A 7,500-nucleotide genomic window follows, 5' to 3' on the forward strand; every position below is an offset into this window, starting at 1 on the left:
CCCCTTCTCGACCTCGTTCCTCCCCCCCCTCTTTTTCTCACTAGCCGAGCGTATAGGAGAGGACTCGCTGGCGTCTGTGTACCCATGGCTACGCATGGGGCCTGAGAAACGGAGTGGAGCAAATAGCGGGCACGAAAGTACGAGGTGGAGGTCCGACCACCCAGGTCCCGGACCCGCTCAACCGAGTGTGTCCTGAGGAAAGCCAGGGAAGCTGCGAGGCCCCGGATGGAGTGGGCCCTCGGAGAATGGGCCGGATTTGCCAGCTCTATCACCTTGCACAGTAGGCGGGCTAAGGAACGGGCTGTCAGGGGACTGGCGGACCGTGAGGCGTAAAATAGGTGGTTCTTAGAGAGGTCCTATGTGCGTGCAACGTAGGCCATAAACGCAGCAACCGGGCACAGTGGGTGAGGGGTACCCGACTGTAGTAGGGAAGGAATCTTGATGGGACCTATTAAAGAGTCCGCCTGCTTGTTCTTAGCTAGGAAGGTGGGTGACGGTGTCAACCTCAATGAGGCTCCATCCTCAGCCACCGAGGAGAAGGCATCGTGGCGTGTGAGGGCCGCCAATTGTGAGGCCCTACAGCCCGCCGCTAAGGTTAGGAGAAACGCTGTCCTCTGTAGGTGTTGATCCTCCGATAAGGACCCTTCTTCAAACATAAGATAACTCAAGACCCTATGTAAGGACCAGGCCGGTTGTGGCGGGCGTTGGGTCGGCTCTGATGCCCTGATACCTCGCTTCAGGAGGGCCAGAGTGCGGGCAGGAATATATATGTCTAGGGCTAGGTGCAGCGGGTCCGCCAGGGCTGCGTAGTGCGCAGAGACGGTGGCCGGGGCCCTGTTGGTAGTATCCGCCAGCCAAGACAGGAAGTCGAGCACTATTTCGGATGTAATGGATGGAGAGAACCTCGACATGATATATTCCTGGAATCTGCGCCAGCAAGATTCGTACTGACGGAGAGAGGATGGACGATGGGCCTTCAAAATAGTGGAAACCGTGGGTGCCGCATAGCGTTGGGAGAGAGCGGACCGAAGAAGCTCCACGCGTGAAGTTTCAGTGACGCTTGGAGTGGTGAAGTTTCCTGAGCTGACAGGCAAGACGACCCCAGGAGGAGGGGCTGAGGGCACCACAGCATTAGCTTCCTGAACCATGGCTGCGCCTTCCAGAATGGCGCGATCAGGAGGACCCGACCCCTGTAAACTTGGAGGAGATGAACCACCCTCAGGATAATCTTTGACGCAGGTGGTGGGAAGAGGTAAATATGGCTCCACCTGTTCCAGTCTACTGTGAAGGCGTCGGGAGGCCCCGCCGCCTCCTGTTTAGGTCAGGAAGAGAGGAAGTTGAGCCGTGTTGTAAGAGGCGAAGAGGTCTATTTGTGGTGTCCCGTAACGGAGGGTGAGGGACTGGAACACCTCCGGGCATAGATGCCACTCCACTGACGTGCCCCTGAATCTTGAAAGAGCGTCCGCCCAACTGTTGGCTCTGCCCCTGACGTAACGGGCGGAGAGTGACACTCAGTTGCTGGCTGCCAGAGCGAAAATTTCTTCCGACAGCGTGAGAAGAGGGGACGAACGAGCCGTTCCCTGCCGCTGTATGCACTGTACCGCTGTTACATTGTCCATATCGAACCTCACCGCAACTCCGGTGAGGTGTCGATGTCGCAGAAGCCACTCCTTCGCTACCCACAGCTCCCTTACGTTGATGTGGGCTAGCCTTAAGTCGTCTGTCCACCCTCCGTAAGTCTGGTGACCTTGGTCCGACTGGAAGCCCCAACCCACGTCTGATGCATCTGACGCCACCGTCAGAGTATGTGAGGGTGAAACCCAGGGGACAGACTTCAAGAGAGCCCCGGGACGAAGCCAGGGGCGCAAGAGGCGAAGCAGGAGGTGCGGTATTGGTCGCTGAAGATCCCGACGAAGGCGGGGGATGGCGAGGTTGACCTCCCTCGTCAGGCGGCGATGCTTGAGGCGCCCTAGGGGTAGAGTCGGGGCGGCGAAGTTCAGCACTCCGGGGAGGGACTCCCACTTTCTCCTTGAGAAGGTGCTGGAAAAGTATGCTCGACGTATCTGACAGAGGGTGCGGGAGACGTTGTCTGGAGCCAGCGAAAGGGAGGTGTTCGTCGTGTCCCAACGAATACCAAGCCAATCCAGCTGTTGCGTAGGGGTAGTAGCGGACTTGGGAAGGTTGATGATAAACCCCATGTCTGCCAGAACCCGCAACGTCACCGACACGCTGTGTGCTACTCCTTCTTTGGAAGGAGAGTGTATCAACCAGTCGTCTAGGTACATAAGGGTAGCGACTCCTTGTGAAGCCAGCTTGGCAGCCACCACCCTTAGTAACTTTGTAAAAACTCTTGGGGCCAAGGAGAGGCCGAAAGGAAGCCTGGTAAACTGGAACGTGTCCGCCCCCACCTGGAAGGCAAGAAAAAGCCTGAACCTGGCGTGGACGGGCACATGCCGGTACGCGTCCTGGAGATCCAGAGACGCTAGCCAGTCTCCCTTCTGAAGAGCCGTGCGGACTTGAGAGGCCGACACCATCCTGAAGCGTTGGGGCTTCAGGAATGTGTTGAGTGTACTCAAGTCCATAACTAGTCTTGTCCTGTCTGAATTCTTCTTGGCAATTTTGAACAATCGGGACAAGAAGACCTTCCCTTCGGCTGACTCCACAACGCCCTTCTGTAGCATCTCCCTGAGGTGTGGTAGGACGGACTGCCGAACCTTGGAGTGCAATGGAGGCAGGCGCAGGGGTGGCTGAGTTATCCAGGGCCAGGAGAGGCCTTTGGAGAAAACTCTTGCCTCCCACCCGTGGCGTGGCCACGCGTGGGACCACCCCAGGTGGCAGCAGAGGCGTGGTCTAGTTCCTCTTCCCTTGCCGGTTCCGGAAAGGGGGCCGCTGGGAGGGGGAGTTCAGGAAAAAGGGGCAAAGAGCGAACTGCTACCTGGCAGGTGGCTGAGAAGTGACCTGAATGATGGTCGGCACAGAGGAGAAGACCCGGTCTATCGCCACGGGGTCGAAAATCCCGTGGAGAGGGGCTAAGCCCAGACGCTGCTCCGGCTCCCGTACCTGGTGGGGGAGATAGGGGTCTGTCGAGCCCCTCCTTAGGCAGGAGGAAAGGCGAGGATCGGCTCTGGTGGGTGGAAGGCGACAGGGCAATGAAGGAGGCACTGGCCATCCAACGCTGCCCCTGCCATGGTCAGAAGCCTTCTCGAGCATGGATGGCACGTCCAGCGGCTTCAGCGAGCGCTCGCCAGGGAAGAAGGCTGCGTCACCCGAGGCATCGATAGAGTGGGATTGGGACGTGGTAGCTCTGGGGTTGTTTAACAACACCGACACTACGTCCAGCGTAGCTTTCGGAGACAACTTCGTCGGCAGCGGAGTACGAGTCGATAGGGGTTTGGCCCTATACAAAATTTCGCGATTGCCGCCGTCACGGGATCCCAAACGCACCTGAACGTCGTCAAGACGCCTCCATGTTCCCAGACGAGCCTCGTCAGGGGCGTAAGCGACCAGCTTACCCATCTGCGTCTGATGAACCCAAGTGGGGGGAAGAGGGAGCCAGTTGTAGGGGCGGAAGGCCGCCGCGGCCAGAGGAGGAGAGACGCCATGAGGCAGAGGAGGGGAACCTGGTTCAGAGAGGGAGAAACCTCATCCTCGTCATCGGAACAAGCCCCTCCGTGCGGCGGCTGCCCTGGTGGCATGTAAACAGCCGCCAAAGTAGTCGAGGTCGAGGGCGTAGCCGGCGCCCGAGGTGAGGTGTGAGGGGCTGGAGTCGGGGCTGGGGGAGCCGCGGGGGGCAAACCCAGCCCGGCCTCTGCCAAGCACGAAGGTAAGATGTCAAAAAGCACCTCCTTCACCTTCTGCCTCCAATCAACGACGTCGTCCAAACCTGCGCGACAAGAACGCTTGCGGCATCGAGGACGGGTAGACGCTGACGACGAGGAGGAAGGGGTGGAGGAACGAGAGCGGGAGGACGACCGCGAACGGCGGGACCTCTTCTCGCTGGACCTCCCCCCGAGCGAGTCCGTCTCCTCCGGCAAGAGGAGCCCGAGGGCGTCCTGCTACGGCGGGGAGAGGGGACGAGCGTGCTGCCGGAGACACCACGTGGGGCCGTCTCCTCAGTGCACTCCCCACAGGGGTCGTCCAAGTAGGAAGACTGCTCCCCGGCTCCAGTGCCGGTGGGCTAAAGGGTGCCGCCTTCAGACCCCGCCGTATATGTGGAAGAGGAGCACAGACGACATAGACCCAACTTTTCGCCGAGAGTGGGGTCAGCCCAAACGCCTTTCTAGCCTTCGTCCAGGCCTTACGTAAAGCCTGAAGGGCAGGCAGCGCAGAACTAGACTCCACAGGGGCTTCTCTAATCTGCACCGCCCACGACCAACAGACAGAGCACTTGGAGTGGTCAAAACCAGAAAGTGAACAACAGGGAGAATGGGTAGGGCAGCGGTCGTGCCCGTCATCCGACACGCAGACCGAGCAACCCACCTCTGCACACAAAGACTGCAATGGCTGAAAGAAAAACAAACACTCTCTGAAGGAGAAGAACAAATAAAACACACGTGGTCGTGTCACTGAAGGCGACACACAAGGCGGCAAACCCCACTGCACCTGCCAGGGCACCAGGGCACAAGCATGGAAGACCACGTGCGAACCTAAGAGAGGCAGCCAGACGGCCTGCCCCGTGAGAAAGACGAAGAGAAACACAGAAGGTGTAACTCGTTCCCGCCTGGGCACAACGGGACCAAAAGAACACGCGCAACCCCTGTCAAAGACAGGCTAACCTAGGAAAAGCAGGAACTCACCATGACACAACAGAAATGAAGTGAAAAAACGTGAAGTCAAGACGAGTTCCGCAGAAGGAATGATAGCTGCCTTACCAAGCAGGGAAGGAGTCCCCCCCCATCACGCCACCTGGCTGACCAATCAGAGCGCAGAGCTAGAGTAGTTATTTAACTCTAACGTGGTATCTGTATCTTTTGCGGAATATTTCTACCCTCCGCCGACCGCTAGGTGCGGTGGGTCCACGGCGAGAAGGGAGAATAATAGATACTAAGCTATTTCTGTGGTTAAAGCACTTGGCCAATAAAGAAGCTTTTCCGTATGACTTTCTCGCAATGGGATTATACTTTTTCCTTTGCAGATTCCTAACTTTCCTGGTAACTTCTGGAAAACATGAGGGACTTTATTCTGCTGTCGGCGGTGGTGGTGATGGTGGCAGCGATGCCCGGTGTAAAGGGTATGTACTTCTACTACTACTACTGCTACTGCTACTAATACTACTAGTGCTACTACTACTACTACTACTACTATACTACTACTATTACTACTACTACTACTGCTACCAATTGAAATTCGTGTGTGTGTGTGTGTGTGTGTGTGTGTGTAACAAATGCTGAGGTCACTTTCATTTATCTATTTATTCATCATCACCATCACCACCACCACCACCACCATCATCATCATCTTCATCATCATCACCACCATCATCATAATTACTCGCAGCGTATAGTACATCACTCGCCCTCCAATACGTGGCTGCTCACACCTTGCCTTCCCGCCTCACCAGATGCAAGTTGCTCCAGCCACTGCTTTGTTGTGAAGAAGCAGACGCGCGTGTGTGGCTCTGACAACAACATCTACAACAACTTTTGCGCATTGGACTATCAGAAATGCAGCGATGCAACACTCACTCAATTTGACGAAGCGGCCTGCAAGAAACTGCTGAGAGGTGTGTGTGTGTGTGTGTGTGTGTGTGTGTGTGTTAAAAATAGAGATGGGAAGAAACTGGAGAGGTAAATGAAAAGAATAAACTCAGTAACCAGGCTGTTAGTGTTGAGTTAACAGGACATTCTAAAAGGAGGTTAGACAAATGTGTGGATGAGGATTGGATATTGAAGCAGGTAGGTCTGTAGGCAGGTTTCACGCAGGGAGTGGCACGTGCAGGCCTGAAGGCTTACTGCAGCTTTCTTTATGTTCTTATATGTTCTTATGTTGTAATGTGCACGCAACACTACAACTTCATATGCCCACACTCAACACCTGAACACACCTTTTCATTAACTCATTCATTCATTCACTATCTTTCCTTCACATGACTTCTTCACTCACTTTGCGGTATGTAAGAGTTCATCTCAACAGTAACTCCAAAACCATACTGATAACAGACCATGCATTGCCAGAGAAAAAGTGGCGGCAGACCTGTGTGCAAACCAAACCGACTATCTTGTGTGGCGCTGACGGCATTCTGTACAGCGACTGAGAGCTGGAAGCCAAGCGCTGCAACGAGCCTGACTTCCAGGCTGACGACAACCTGAAGGCATGCCCAGATCGTCATTCAGAAGAAACGAATCAAGAAGCGTTTGCTAGGAACCTTAAAATGACCAGCGTGGAGCAATCTGGGATGAGCATGAATGGAAAAGTTCTGGAAAAAAACGATGGGCCAGTAGTAAAACCAGAAAATTAGGAACATGAACACCAAGATTAACCGCAAACTACTGAACAGCTTGCTGGGTAAGTGCTACTACTACTACTACTACTACTACTACTACTGTGTGTGTGTGTGTGTGTGTGTGTGTGTGTGTGTGTGTGTGTGTGTGTGTGTGTGTGTGTGTGTGTGTGTGTGTGTGTGTGTGTGTGTGTGTATGTGTGCTTGTGTGTGAGGGTGGAATACATAACATGCACGCAACAGTACCTCACATCCCCACCACACCACCACACAACACCTGCCTGACACACTCACTCACACCTTTCCTTCTTGCCTACCCAGGTTTGCGAGGCCAACCAGCGCTGAAGGAGGAAGCGAGTGCCACAGATCTACAGCAGTACCACAGCTCTCGCCACGACGGCAGTTAACTTCTTATCTCTTCTTTGTTCCTTTGCTTTCTTTTCCTCAGCAGTGCAATTGTCAAGCAAATAAACGATCAGTAAGAATTGTTAGTTTTAATACATCATAAGTGTTTTTTTGTTTATTTATCTTTAGTTGCATGCGTGAAGGAAGATGGAAAAGGCTTTAGAAAGAGAGAAAGAAAGAAAGAAAGAAAGAAAGAAAATAAATAAAGGAAATAAGTTTATTGACGGCTCCTCAAAAGAAAAAAAAATGAAAAAAAATGAAAAGAAATGCTCGGTTCTGACGTCTTACAGACAGAAAGAGAGAGAGAGAGAGAGAGAGAGAGAGAGAGAGAGAGAGAGAGAGAGAGAGAGAGAGACCGCCACCATGGTGCAGCGTCGCCTTGTCATAAAAATAGGGTCATGAAGTCTTCCCGCTATAAAGCAACTCACTCATCCACATTACGAAGAGAAACACACACACACACACACACACACACACACACACACACACACACACACACACACACACAAACACACACACACACACACTGTTTTCCATAAATGGCACATTTAAGAGAGAGAGAGAGAGAGAGGGAGAGAGAGAGAGAGAGAGAGAGAGAGAGAGAGAGAGAGAGAGAGAGAGAGAGAGAGAGAGAGAGAGAGAGAGAGAGAGAGAGA

At 53.9% G+C, this 7,500-nt stretch overlaps 1 long non-coding RNA gene across 1 annotated transcript; it reads left to right on the forward strand.

Annotated features, from left to right (window-relative positions):
* Positions 1–5,098: 5,098 nt before the first annotated feature.
* LOC135111873 (uncharacterized) lies at positions 5,099–5,722 on the forward strand. Its single transcript, XR_010273938.1, has 2 exons — positions 5,099–5,230; positions 5,561–5,722. It is a non-coding gene; the product is annotated as an uncharacterized LOC135111873 (long non-coding RNA).
* The last annotated feature ends 1,778 nt before the right edge of the window (positions 5,723–7,500 follow it).

The sequence above is a fragment of the Scylla paramamosain genome, chromosome 22, assembly GCF_035594125.1.
Source record: "Scylla paramamosain isolate STU-SP2022 chromosome 22, ASM3559412v1, whole genome shotgun sequence".
NCBI classification, from domain to species: domain Eukaryota; kingdom Metazoa; phylum Arthropoda; class Malacostraca; order Decapoda; family Portunidae; genus Scylla; species Scylla paramamosain.